The sequence below is a fragment of the Argiope bruennichi genome, chromosome 2 (genome assembly GCF_947563725.1).
Source record: "Argiope bruennichi chromosome 2, qqArgBrue1.1, whole genome shotgun sequence".
NCBI classification, from domain to species: Eukaryota; Metazoa; Arthropoda; class Arachnida; order Araneae; family Araneidae; genus Argiope; species Argiope bruennichi.
Window position 1 is genome coordinate 27,229,470 of NC_079152.1, and position 15,909 is coordinate 27,245,378.

A 15,909-nucleotide genomic window follows, 5' to 3' on the forward strand; every position below is an offset into this window, starting at 1 on the left:
CAAAGAATTATATTGAGGAATATATCAAGACAAGAAAACCAACCTTAAAATATTTTCAATTTGAAAAAAGGAACAAAATATAAGGTGTACAAAAATTAATGACACATCATAAGGATATGTAGAAAAATTAAGATGGGAAAAGTAGAGTTCAATCTATAACAGATGTTATTATTATTATTATTACGTCTTTTAAATCTTTGATTTTGCTTCACGTATTGCTATTCCCAGATGCCTATAGGAAAGCGACTCTACTAATCTTAATGTTTTGTGTGCCTTATCAGAAAGATAAGAGGTTGAACCCATGCACCGATTTGAAGAGATCATTAAATATTTGAGTTATATGATTTTTAAAAGTTCGTTTTGGTTTTTAAAAGTTCGACACTTACTCATTCGAACAATTTCTTTGAAGGGGATTGGAAAAAAGGTGGATATAGATTGTATAACTTAAATTTAAATCTAGCATAAGGTTGAACATTCCTTCTTCTGTGAAAAACCCATTAATGGTCACATCTTTTTGATATATAATATAATTTTACCTCATGCTAATAGAAATAATAGTGCCATTTTTTAGTAAAAGGATAGCAACTGGCATTGAAGAATATATTTATGTATTTGATTATATGAACATATTTCCAACAAGGTGATAAATCTTTCTTGAAATCTTCGATCTTTTGGAATTTTCATTTTATCAAGTCAAATATTGCATGCATCAAACATATTATACTGCTTATTAACAACAAAAATTTATTTACAAACAAAATAAGGAAATACTGACGGATTTAAAAACGATTTACTTCGTAAGCATTTTATACGCATAATTTTGCTTTGTAAATTTATTGAAATCAACCATACACAAAGAAATCATCTGCAAAAGGCTCTATAAAAAACAACTATCTTAGAGATGTGTAAATTAAACTATTATTTATAGATCTATATACTCTCAAAACCTCCATCGCATTATTTCTCATTAGAAATATCGAATTTGAAATAAATGAATATAATTTTAAAAGAATGTTGGACATTTAGACAAATCTTCTCTAGTGAAGCATTTTTACAATAATGACGAATTAGCGCTCACATTTTTGACAAAATTTTTAAAATAAAAAAAAAATATAGAAACTGCTTAATGTCCTATAAACACTTACATGACTAACAAAAATAATTAAGCGATTTGAAAATAAAACTGGCATTCGAAAGTCTCTTCTGCCAATTTTTGTGTAGCTTTCTGGAAGAAGGCTACATATAATGGAATCCTATTCGTATTTTATGTTTTCTTCCTTCTATGACTTTGTAACGAATCTGAAGCATATTAAACCTTATAATGGGGCAATAGATACCTTTGTTTGCTATAATAAATATTTCAAATGATTCATTGATCTATCTATCTATTTCATGTTACGAAAATGGTTAAATGCTTTATTTTGTACTTTTTGTTTCCTTCATCCCTAAAATCATGTAACATGTGCATATAATTATTACTGTGCAATCATTGAAATAACTTCAAAAACAACTACTAGTTAACAACCATCAACATTAAAAACAACAACAAAAGAACACTGTTTTTTCAGTTAACTTCAAAAACAACAACTAGATTATGCAGTTTTATCCATAAAGTAGGGAAAAAATCAATAACATTTATGTTTCATACTGATAAAAATATATCCCATCATTACCTGAAAGAGAAAGTCACAAAATTAATAATTGAAATGAGATCATGATGTGAAATGTTGCAAACATGGCATCTATGATATCCTAAAATCGAAGAACGATGTGATTGTATCTTGATAGACCAAGTAAGTGTCGTTGCTTCATAGCAATACATTCCACAGATTTCCACAGAAGCATATAATTCTGACAATAGGAAACAGTAAGGAAATGATGGCTGACAATTTTTCCATCAATAAAATGACAGAGATGGCAAGTAGGTATCTCCTTCATTCAATGGTCTAAAACTAGAAAAAGTGTCATCTTGCTCTGTATTTGGGTTCAATACAGATGTTTAGGTTCAATCTCCTACTTATTAGTAATGAAGAATTGCTACGACTATATCAAAGTTTTTTTTAATTTTTTTTTCTTTATTTTGAAACATAATGATTTTAAGAACTTTGTTTTGTCTTTACTAAATATTCACTAATTCATTCCGTTCTTAAATTTTCTATCAGGAAGTTCTTTTATTCAGTTCTTTGTTGTAGGTTTCTCGCAAATATCAAACATTTTCCTGAACATTGGGAACAACACAATTATACTTAAGAAAGTTCTTCTATAGAAATGGTATCTTGAACAAACATTCAGCCGAAAAAAAAACAGTTTCTGATTCCAAAAGGCTTCTGCATACCTATGATGATTTTCCTGATTTCAGGCTTACTGCAAAATTAGTGAAATAGTATACCGAGTATATTTTTGAAAAAGGCAATTCACTGCTTTAAGTACGGCATCCTAACTATTAAAAATCACTAGAAAACGCATTTTCTTTTCAACCAAATTCCTCAGAAAAACGTGCTGGCCGAATAAGAAACGCGTCGATTATGCCTTTAAATTTTTCAGTCGTTTCCCATGAATCGTTGTTTTAAAATCTCTTCCATTCGTCATTTTTTTCTTCTTTAACCCTTTCTCCAAAACAAGTATCCCGGAGTGGATGCATTATTCATAAAGAAGTCGGTATCTGCTTCAGTGGAAGCGGATAAAAGGTATGGAGGCTATGCTCCCATTTTCCGCATGCATCTCCGCTCAGGCATTCCAGAACCAAATTCCAAAGCCTCACGTGGAATCGTGCGATCTATTGATCGCATCATTGTCTGTGAATATCGGTGGAGCTCCTGTTTATGCGTACGTGCAACACATAGTCTATTCGACTGGAAGACGTTTTCAAGGATTTTTGAAAGTTGCACGTTATCTTCTTAGTTCCTTCTTTTTTAGGTTGATCTGATATTCTGTATGAAAACAGAAAAAAAAATAATATTGAAAAAAGATTTTCCAAAGAATATGCTTTGTATTTTATCATTTGTATACAAGTATTTATTTAGCAATATGTACTTCCACCTTTCCTTCATTCCGCCAATAGCAAAATTACCAATCCTGGCGATACTGCTACATTCAGTGGTCAGCTGTACAGAAGAAGAATAAGAAGAAACATTACTAAACGTAGTTTGTCAGAAAGATAATAGGATATAAATGTGAAGAAATATGCATTTTATTATGAATCGAAGTCTTCAATTTTATATGAGCATCTAAAATCCAGTAAAATGCATCAATAAATGAAAAATGCATTTCAAAGCTTTTATGAAGGACATGGTATTTTAAATATTATATTGGTTACTGAGTCTAGAGTAGCAGAATAATTTTAGCAGTGTCTACTTTTAAAACTACTTCAATCATTTGATTTATTCTTTGAATTCCATTTGTTCTTCTGGCTTTCAAATTTTGGTTGAATTACTTCGACCAATCAAGGCATTTTTTAAAAAATATTCTTCATTTTTTTTCTTAGATTTCTGAATCAGAAACGTAAAAGTTACTGTTTTCAAACATTTCGCTAATAATGCAGCTCCTAAATTTTGTCTGATTCGTGTTAAGATTTACATTAGGAATTAATCTCATTAAATTTGATTTGTCAAAAGGACTATATAATTGCGCAATGAAGAGTCTTTAATTCCAAACAATTTCAGTGTATCGTCTCTAATAGTAAGGCTAATATCAAGCTTATTGTTGTACATTTATAATTTATTCCTGTTTTTTGGTTAAATTCTAATTTAGCTTAGTTATATTAACATCCCTTTTCAAAGCAACATTCGGGCTATTTTGAGAAAGACCTGGTACATTTGAATCGTGGTCAGATGAGAATGACGACAACTGCGCTGGCATTTCCTCTGCTTATGCACCGTACTGTGGAAACTCATTTGGCGCCGGAGGATTTAACATGCACCAAACCCGCTTACACGGCGATTCTTCGGTCGGTTCAGGTCTCGGATCTGGAAACCTCCACTCTCGAAGACAAGACCTTACTGTCGGGCCACTGCGACGCAGTTTTTTTCGGAAACGTAGTGAAAAATAAGAATAATAATAATACTTGATAGTCTGCATTATTCATCGCCCTTTGGCAATACGTCTCAAAATCTTCATAGAACATAAACTAGATGTTGATGGAATTTTTTCAAGTGTTTTAACTGTACGAATAACATCTCACTTCTTCTCTCTCTTCATTTGTGAAAGTGTGGGATTTTTTTTTAATAATTCTTTTCCTTTGGATGTCATTCTAAATGATTTCCTATTTTATCTGCTGTCAATTTATGATACTGATAGTGTAATATTTGTTCAGTTAAATTAAACATTTGTTCTATTTTTTCCTTAAAATTTTCTGCTTTTTGTTTGGCTTTTTTTCTTCTTCTTAATTACTTAAATATTTTTACACTATTCAATAGATCATCAACTGTTTTTATATATATATATATTTCTTTCGTCATTTTCTCATCCCGCCATAGGATTTCACTGTCTAAACTTTTTCCTGTATCTTGCCATGATTCTGCATGAAGTATTTTGCAAGAAATGTTAAAGAACAACAATTGTCTTTTCCAAATTTTTATGCTTAATAATATCAAAAATTTCCGTTGTATTTGCAATAAAAAATTAGGGGAATGTGTTATTTTCAATTAGGAAGAAGAAAAAAATCATGATTAGTTGATTTGCACAACAATTTGCAATCTCCATGAGCGAAAACTGATCATTCAGCGTGATTCGAACTATGCATTTAAAATGTTATCTTTTATCTGGTTCCAATATGTTGGTTTATTGTATTTTTATCAGCTATTAGAACACTATTTTCTCTTCACCAATGTATTTATAGTTACGAATTAGTAAATAATTATAGTTATAAAAATATATAAATATTATTGTAAAATATTATTGTTTTAAAAATTGGAACCAATAATGATTTTGTTAAATTTTGAAAACATGCTTTTTACATTCTTTATTATAACCAAATAACTGAAATAATGTCTAATATAGGTAACGAACTGAATTTTAATTTACCTACGATATTTTAAGTAAAAATATTGTAAAAAAATTAGTTATTGTATGTATACTTATTTTGAGTTCATCTTTCTGAGATAGTCGTAAGATCAAAAATCCGAATGAAATCTAGCGAAATCCGTTTGTACAGGATAAGCAAACTAATGAAATACTTCATCAAAATTTGACAGGCACATCCACCACCTAAACTCCACAGCAAAGACATTCAGTCTCCTATCATTTTAAAGAAATATTCCTATTCATTTTCCTCTTGATTTTAAAAAGGAAAATAAAACCCGACCGCTTAGATATTTTTACAAAACAAAATATAAAAAAAATATTTCAAAAACATAACATAATATAAATATCATTTAAAAAATATTTTGAATATTTAAAAATTTTATTAAGTTCATCTATGACCTACTCCACTGTTTCTTCACCCAAAAATCTTAAAAATATTTACAATAAAATAAATTATTATAAATAGAAAACTGTAAAGAAAAAGTGTTGCAAAGAATACAAAAAATAATAATATTTTCGTGGTAAGGATTGATTTTTTCAAACTGTGAAAAAGAATTTAAATGAAATAAAGTATGCATATATATAGAGAGATTTTGTTCTTTTTCTTAGAGAAGTTTTATAAAATCCATAAATTATCTTTATTAGTGGAGTAAAATTCTAAGGATTTAGCTGTACAACAATATTCCATCTGCTAAGATGCCATTTCTGTATTTGCAAATTAACAACACGTAAGAATTCGAAAATTTAAAAATTTAATATAAGTAAGTATTAGAAACCTGTGTTATTGTAATGACAATATACATTTAAGATGTTTAATTTGTGTGATAAAATAGCATTTTCCTAAACACTATAAGCCCCATACTACCTTGAGATATATTAGAACAAGGGAAAAGTTTCCCGAGGAAGTTCTTCAGAAGGAAAGAATCTTCCACCCCAAGTCTCTCAGAAATCATTCCACGGTCTCGTTGCGTTTCCGATTCGCGAATCTTCTTAATCCTCCTCTACGGTCGCGAACATCTGAAGCGATCGATCGCAGAGAAGTAAATGGCTGCTCTATAGAGCTTAATTTGCTTATCAGCTTAAGCCACCTTGTAAAGCGAACCTCCAACAACAAAGCTCAGAGGACGGAGTCCGCATTAATCATCCAGTAATGGAGGCTGGCCGTCAGCATCTGGTTGCGGGGATGCATAGAGTACATCACTTAGGCTCCATTCAAGACCCACTTTCTTCAGAATAAATTGTTTTTCAAAACCATAATTCGAAAATAAAAGGCCATTCTTGATGATTTTATTGGGTTGCAAGGATGTTAACAAAATCTGATAAGCTGTTGGCTTTGTATCGAAAGACATCATGTTTGTTTTAATTTTAAGTTAATTTAAATTCAGTTTTCAGTTCTCTTTTTATCAAACGTTTATTACTGTATTAAATATTTGTTTTATTCAACACTAAAATACACATATACAAGAATAATTCATTTTTTCTTAATACATATTTTAGCTTAAAATAAACCGAAATTAAAAATTAGTAGAAAAATTGTTTTGTTAATAGCACGAAATAATGAATAAAATGTATAAAAATAATTCCACGGATTGATGATGTTAATCAATAAAAAGAAGTTTCATTAGTTTATTACAAGTATTTGATTTACCTTTAAGACAAAACATAAAAACATTAACAATATCTTCATATTGTTCATAGTTTTGGATGTTGTACAATATCCTAAAAATATTGAAGAAGAATTTGTATTTTTAGAATTAATACAAAGGTAATTGTCAATAAGATAATAATCTTGTAATATATCCACTTTAAAAAAGAAATTATGATTAACACTCTGTTTTTAAACATATCCACAATGCCATTATATCTAATTTCGATTATTTCTTTGCAATATTAACACGTCTTCATATCTTCCATGGTATTTAAATAATTCTTTTTTAACAAATTTTCCAGTTCAAAAATGAATTCGAATTTATCTGTAAGATTTCAAATGATAGCTAAATGATAATATGTATGGCTATTTGCACTTAACGTCAGTCTCACTTATTTTTTTGGAAAATAATATAAATATTTAATACGAAGGGAACCAATAATGGGAATAAATATTATTTGAAAATTGAAAATGTATCACAATAATAATTATTCATAAACAACAACGGCTATTAGGGTTTTCTTTTTAATGTTTCACAGTGAGCTTTGAAACGTTTAATCTTGGAAAAGAAAACCTGAAATTTATGCTGCAGTAATTAAATAAATTAATTGATATTCACAAGAATGTATATATAATAGGCATTTAGTTGAGAAATATTGAATTTAAGACGCACCTGATAATAAAAGATCGTAACATTTGAAATATTATGCCTAAAAAAATATTAGCAAATTGCGAAGAAAGACTTAAAATGCTTTGTTATAAGTGAAAATATCGGGTAAATTTTATTTTATACCAGTTGCATTTTATGGCATATTTCATAGTTTAGAACAAGCATATAAATTTTCACGAAAAAAGAAGACTTTTCTTCAGAATTAGAAAGATACAAAAACAACATTTAGGAAAATTTGTATTCATCAAAATCAATTAGCTTTCAAAATTTAAATTATATTTCTAAGTTTCCAAATGCCTTTCATCATCTTGTAAATGCAATAATTGTCTGAAAAATGAGAATTTTCATCTCTTTGAAATGCTTTTAAATTTTTATATTTCAATAGATAATGAAGATAAGCAGAATTTTAATAGGTAATTTTAGATGCTGAAAAATATTGGTGTTCAGTTAAGTCATAATTTTATAAAGCATTAAAACATACTATGTATTGCATCAAAGTAATTTCTGTCTAAAATGCATGCTAAACATTAAGCCTTCAGCAATGTTAGAAAAGTCATAAAAATTCTTTCTTTTTTGAATTTAGCGTTTGCATTTAAATTAGCATAAACATTCATGGTTCCTTGTACATTAATTTTTATAATTTGTATCATATTTATATTTAAAAATTAATGGAAAACTAAATTTTTATTAAAGCTTACTTTCGAGGGTTTTTTATTTTTATCCACGAACTTAAAATACCATTTTAGTTTTAATATCTTGGTGTTTGGAACACGAAAGCCATTTTAAGATGCTCCTTATAATATTTTAAAGGGATCAGAAAATGAAGACCAATGTCCTTGAAACGGCATGCATCGAAACTACCAGCAATAGAAGGATGCTTAACACTTGACATCAAAATTAACGTACAATATGCCCATATGCTCATAATGCACCATAAGAAAATCGTGGTATGTCAAGAGCTGGAAAAAAAAAGAATAAAATATTTTGGGCTTAAAAATTTTTTTAATCGAAAATTATTTTTAGCAGTTTTTTATGTAATTGCACTTTCTTTATTAGTTAGGATCGAAATCTAAGATAAATAAAAGAATTTATATTGAAATTGGGAAAAGTTTCTAAATTGACAAAAAAATTACATTAAAATAGAAGGAGGTTTTGTGTATGACTTTCAGAAATCATCTTGCTGATTTTCAATAATTCATCTTTTCAATGAAGTTAAAGATAAAGGAACACATTTTTAATTTTTTAAATTAATATTAATTTTATTTTGAAAAAGATATAGTCGGCTGTTTTCTTTAATTTTGCATCATTGCCTAATGTTCCAATTTAAAGAATGGCAAATCTGCTAAAATTCAATAAAAAACTGATTGTTTCAAATTACTGAAAAAAACAGTTAAAATTAAGTTGAAACTTCAGTTAATTGTCTTTTCACATATTTATATACAGGATATCCACAAATAAGTGGTGATAAGGGATTATTTCCCCCATAACTGCAATTAATTATATACTTTCAACGAAAATTTTATCAAATAATGTATATTTCAGGGAAATACTTTGATTTCCGTATAGGTTAAAAAAAAGTTATTACTGTTTTATACGACCTCCATAGTAAAACCTGTGAATGAGTAAAATATAATTTTGACACTCATTTATAAAATTATTTCTCACTAAGTAGAGAATAATAAGCGAGATTAGGATTTTTCTTAAGTCATATACTAACATTATGTACTATTAGGCAAAAAAAATACCAGTTTTCTACATGGAATACATTAGTATTTATGGAATAAAGATTCTTATCTAAACTTATGATTTTGCTCTCTTAATTTAATAAAAATCTGCATATATCTGCAAATTTTGGTGATAAAAACATTAAACGCTATTTATGCATAGATGAATGTAAAATTAAGATTTTATTGAATTATATTTTTCCTTTATGCGGTGCGTATAAAAATTATTTTTTCCCAACTTCTTACTACCAGACTCCATAAAAGAAAAATGCTTTCATTATACTCTTCAACTTATTCAATGATTTTTTTTAATTAAAGGTAGGTGCCTAAGAGCAACATTTAGAGAAATAAAAGATTGCTCCATTCTGACACCTTGCACATGAACTTGTGGACCAGTGATTAATTTATACCTCTACATCAACCGTGAAAACACGTGTTAGAATTGACTTAAAAGAATATTCGAAAAAGTCTTCAGAATTATTGAAATTATCAATTGGAAATTAGAATTTGAAATATATCAAGATTTGTTCATCGAAATCGGACAATTAGAATCAAAATAAGGAATTTAGTTGGAAGAGTACTTCTCAATATGTCTCAAATTATAGAAAAATGAAGTTAGGAGACAATAATACCTTTTCTAGATATCTCTAGGTGTTCTGTTTTTACTGTATTTTGAAACAATAATCTATATCATTATATTAAATTATGTAATGCTTATATAAAGATATTCCTTTAAAACACAATATATGGCTTTATGGTAAAATTTTCTCTCAGAAATTACTGATTATAATTCCAAAATGAATTCATCAATATATAATATCTGAAATCAATAAACTTTTAAAGCACCATTTTCATTGAATGTAATTATTTAAGAGTCTTTATTATTGACATTAGCTATTCTTCAAAACTGGGTTGAAATGATTGCTTAACAAATACTTAACTATAAAAAATACTTTTTTAACACCTGTAGTACATTTTATTAAAAATAATTGAATTGTAATAAAGAATATTGCATTGTCAGTAAATTAATTTGAATCTTATGTTCCACCTTTAGTTTTTTTCTTGTCTTAGTGTTCTTATCGTGGTTGCATTATGGATTAGCAGCAGAAAGCGTTCTATAGATTAGCGGCAAAATAATAATAATAATAATGAACAAAATAACAAGAAATAATTAAAAACTCAACACACAAAAACTCTAAATTTTAAATTCGCTTCAGCGTATAAAATGAATTATCTGCAGATATTTAGTATACCTTTTATTGGATTGAAGCATCGATTTGGATTTTACTCATGAATTCCAGAATGACTTTAATATCTGATATTTAAACTTGCACAAACACAATTCACAATTCTAAAAAGTAACAATAATTCTAATAGCAAACTTTTTTATTCGTTAGAAATTCATTTATCCTTCTTTTGATGGCAAAGTCATTCATAATATTATTCGATATCACACTATTACTTTTTGTATAGAATTTCATTATTTTTTTTTCCAATTTATTTGTATTGTAAGAAATTCTTTCAAATAAAACTAAGAAAATCTTTCGTCTTTTAATACAAAAAATAAAAATTCTCATTTTAATGTTTTTGATTCATGGAAATTATACGAAATCAAAATCAAATTACGTCAAATCAACCGGGGATTTTTCCCCAAATAATCGATTTGCTACGATTGCTTTCATATCCTCTCAGAAATTACGTACCCATAATGTCTATCTAGAATCTAACAGCTTCATACAATGATTCTCGTACTGTGTATTGGACGACAAAATTTGGACACATTTGAAAATAGATTTTTAATATTAGATAAAAAATAATAAAAAAATATGCATAATTCAATATTTGCCCTTAATTTTACAAATTGTTTAGGATGTTTGACTTTTTTTTTCTACAATTATTACAATTTTCCATCAAATTTTTAAAATATTAGTATTAATCTTTATTAATAGATAGTAATCCATAAATATTGTGTTCAAAAATTTAAAGTGCACAATTTTCCAATTTTATAAATTTATTATGCTCCTATATACTGCACATAGCTTTCAGTATTTTAGTTTTTTTGACTAAATACAGTTTATTAGGTACAAAATAATATAAAGTGAACACTTTACTTTTCTTATGCTTTCATTATCAGATGCATAAAATGAATGAAAAAGGTGCTATTAAAGTTTTAGAATGTTTCTTGCAGTTATTATACTTTTAAAATTCTGCATATTAGAATTGAATCCAAACAATAAATCCCAAACTATTTTTTTTTACATGGAGCAGTGCTTGCAATTTCAAATGGAAAAATTTGGGGCACAATAAAACTGGGTGTAAGACGCTTCCAATATGGTGGTTGGTTCTCGCCACCCTGTTGTCTGCAGAAATGATGTGGGGTTGCGTGAATCTACTAATAAAGGGAGGTGCTTACTGCTGGAAGCATTGTACATTTGATGGCTTTAAAAATCAGCCATAGTTTCCATCACTTCTGTTCTGAAGTTCCGATATAACAATATTCAGATTTATCCGAAGATTCATATTTCAAACTTCATTCCGGTCATACAAATTCAGATTTATCCATTATTATCTGGACTTAAGCTATGACGGAGTAGCCTTCCATGGCTTTGACAAAAGGAAATGAAACAGCAGTTCCAATAACAATCACAAATTAAGATCGATTGAAAGTTTTATCTATCCAAAAGGTTATATCCTTGTTATGTACCGTACTCACATGATGTTGGTTTAATCTATTTAATCATCCGATAATAGTTGCAATAAAAGGTATCATAATAAAATCTTCTTAGATATACGCACCAGTAATAACTTATTCACTCAATTAATCGAAAAGGAATTAGAAGTGTGCCAATGAATTGATATTCTATGTTGTCATTGGTCTTTTCCAATGACCTTACAAATGTTTTACGCCGCCAATTTTCATTATATGTACATCGCTTTCAACGCTATTAATGCTTTTTCATTTCGCTGTTTGATAAGTACAGGAAACCAGTGAGAATTATCTCCCTAAAACTTTCTTGCATATTCTCTAATAAAAGTGTCATGCCACAGAATGCTTTATATGGCACTGGCGAACATAGTTACAAAATATTAACTTTTAGCTTAATATAGCGGTTTTTTTTTCTGAATCTACCATGTTATCCTTGGCTAATTATTTGGTGATTGATCCCTGGTATGCGTTAACAGTGCCCAAAAATGGAAATTGCGTTTTAGACACGTTTTTCTCACCCACTTGAAATAAAAATTTGTCATTGAACTGCTTTTGTAGTTCAATGACAAATTTTGTTACAAAATCCAAATTTTGTAGTTACAAAATCCCTTAGCAAATTTGATCTATTTAAGTGATTGCGTTTTTGACCTATCGTATTTATGTATTTTTGACAGTGCAAACTAACAGACGGTTATCATGTACTTGTATTTGACACAAAATTTGCCAGATGTGTGTGCTACAGATGTTTAATCTCCTAACCGAATTTTATCTATCTAGTTCTCTTCTTTTTCTAATTATCGTGTAAACTTTTATACAAATAACTGCATAGACGAACTTTCACAGAAGAGATTTTATTCATAATTTGACAGAAATCTGCAAAATTGGTGTAAAGACCGTATACCAAATTTCAATTATCTAGCTCAGAGCATTTTTGAGTCTTCTCTGTCACAGATAGACGGACATTTTCCAAAAATGTGTTTTTCTAACTCTGGGAGTTCTAAAGCCTGGGAATTCATCGCAATCTCAAGTAAGAATTTGTTGATGATTACTATACTTTCTCTATAATATTGTAATGTCCTGATCTGAACTGATCAAATAACGAAGCAGAATTTCCAGACAATTCTTTATTTTACAGCCCTATATATACAAAGAACAACTTGTTCTAATCTTGGTTAAATAAATAGTTATTTACACCTGTAGAAGGAGATACAACAGTCAAAATTGAAGGTTTTTCTTGAAACTCAGTTCTTTATCTCGTCAACACAACAATTCCAGGGGTAGTTTCTCAGACTCCGAACTCGTGGGAGTAGTTCAACAGTTCCTGTAATTCGTTTCTTCACTCCTCTCTAAAAAAAATATCCGCGCTTTATTTCGGCGACAATCTCCTCCTCTTAATTTACATTTGTCATTTGAGCTCTCCTTCGGCTAATCGGGGTTCAGCCATATGCTCTCTCAGCTGCGCCAGTGGGTCGTGGGAAGGTCCTTTCACAAAGAGAAACATCTAGCATCCAGATGTTTGGACACCCTTTTCTCTTGGAAGGTACTATCAATACTTCCTGGACGAGGAATTCCACATGTGGTCGTTCACTGTAGTCGCTAATGAACAGATGCGAGACCAGCCAGGTGAAAAGATCCACCATCCGGCTATCTCGAGGAGTTTAGTAAGTAACAGCGACGACACAGCTGACTGTAAATATCTTATCGGTACTGGGAAACGGTAAATGTTACACTATGTATACGAAAAAGTAAAAAGCTATTGTTATCTTTCTAAAGTTTCGAAGCTTTATCACTGTAACTGTACCTGACATAAATATGCTGTTTTAAATCATCACAATCCCGATTTTCTATCTTCAAATCACAACATCCGAAATTTACTTTCAGTTGGTTGAGCGGATAGGCTGCTTGGAGCTACTATATTGGAAAAATCCTTTTTTAATCAGCCTTTGTATTATCATAGCTAGAAGAAAATTCAAATGCATTATTGAATCGAAAATTCAGAAAGAAAATAAAAATGCCCATTCCCTTTTTAAAATAACAAACAAATATGTGTAACCTACTCTGGAGTGTAATTATCTTATTTTATCTCCTTTATTGTCTGTCCACCATGCTTCGCATAATTGAATTAGGCCAAATAATATCCTACTAGCTAATGAGGTAATTAAAGTATTGAAAATTTAACAAAGCAGGAATTTGTTGTTGCTGTTATGTTTATTTCTCCAGAAAAAAAAAGAGAAAAAAAATCTAATGGTCAAAAACTGAAACTCAATATATTAGTGATAATCTCTTTTTCATGCTTACGTAGGTACGTATATTTAAGAAATGCTTTTGTTCATGATGAAAATAATAAACATATACAAATGAACATAATAATTTTATACGATGAAATATTAGGCAAAAATAATTCATGAAATAAATAAAAAATACTCTTTTATTTATTTCATTATTCAGAGAAATAGAAGCAAATTAAAGTAAAATTATAAACATATATTAGAGTATAATTATTAATTTGTTAATAGCCAGATACCTTGGAAATTCGAATTCACTATTATTTAAAAAGGAAGAGAGTTGTACAACTCAGCGTGGACAACCAACATTAATTTCATTTTTTACAGCTCTTATTGTTACCATCTATACGCAATCAATTATTTTTCTTTATATTAGTTATTTAAGTACTTTATTGCAGTTATTAAATTTTGCCTTTTTATCCTCCACCCATTCACATCTGAAATAAAACTCCAAGTCGAAAAGATACTTATTGAATTGTGGCACCATCTATTGAGAGAAGTAACTATTAATTTATGCATCAGCAAATTTTAAAATGAGGATATGATAAGAAACAAGAAAGTAAATTCTCAAATATTTTAAACCAAATTTAGCGATAATTGGAAAAATAAACGGGCAATAACAAATTAAATTAAAAGTAACTCTCCATTTTTCAGTTTATTCCATTTAAAGGGTGGAGTTCTTTTGTACTTAATAGAATAGGTCAAAGATTACTAAGAATCAAATATACTACTATGTTAATAATAATAATAAAAAAAAGAAACGGGAATGCTAAATTTAAGATACTTATATAATAGAAATGATTTATAAAATTTCATAGCAGATTATTTTTCTTAGTTATTTGCACATCATGTAGCATTTATCATTTTATTTTCTATTGCCAGCTTAAAATAAATTAGTTTTCAGTGAGAAAAGAATTTTCAAGTTTTAGTTTTAACTGAAAAGTTTCCAAATTGTGGACTATGATTGATCTAAGACTCTACATATTGGTTTTCTGTAATGTATTTTGTCTTCAGAATCCATTTGAATCTTTAAAGATTAATGTTTATCAAAACAAGCATATATGTGCAGTGTAATATATTTCAAGACGATTGAAACACTGTTATAAAGAATCAAATGTCATTCTGGTAAAACATCCAGTTAAATAAATTCTCAACCATTGAAGCAGATACAAAAAATGGCCCCTAATGATCGTTATTCAACAATTAAGGACGTTATTGATCAATATCAGTTATCATTTGATTTTTATCTGAAAGTCTCTGAAAAAAAAGTGAAAAAGTGAAATCTGAAAGTTTTAAAGTGACCCAAGAGATGATTTTTCAATTAAGTTCATCTCTATAATGCTTTGCTGCCAATGGTAAAACTAGAATTTATGCCTTTGATGAAAGAAAAGGTGAAAAATAGAATGAATTGATTTTGTAAAATGAAGCATGAATGAAAAAATTACATCAATGTCAGTTTAAACGGTGTAATTTTCTTTTATTCCGTAGAGTTGTGCAATATGATTTCTACGAATTTGATAAATTGAATAAAGAATACAATTTTAGTTATTTACAATGTCTTGCATGAAGTAATTTATTGATTACAGCTAGATAACTCGTAGGTTTGCGTCAGTACACCACTATTTTTCAGAACATTATAATTTTGAATAATTAAAAAAATCAGCAACTACGGCTCGGTAATCTGCATATTCATCAAATATGGTATGGCGAGACTTTGTGCTATTTTTAAGAGTGAAACTGCATCTTTGAGTTCGTAATTTTGAATCTTTTAAAGCAAAAATTTGTTTTGTCTTAGAGGATTTTGTCCTCGCGAAAGGCATTTTAAGGCGTACAAGGAAAGTTGGAAGAAACGC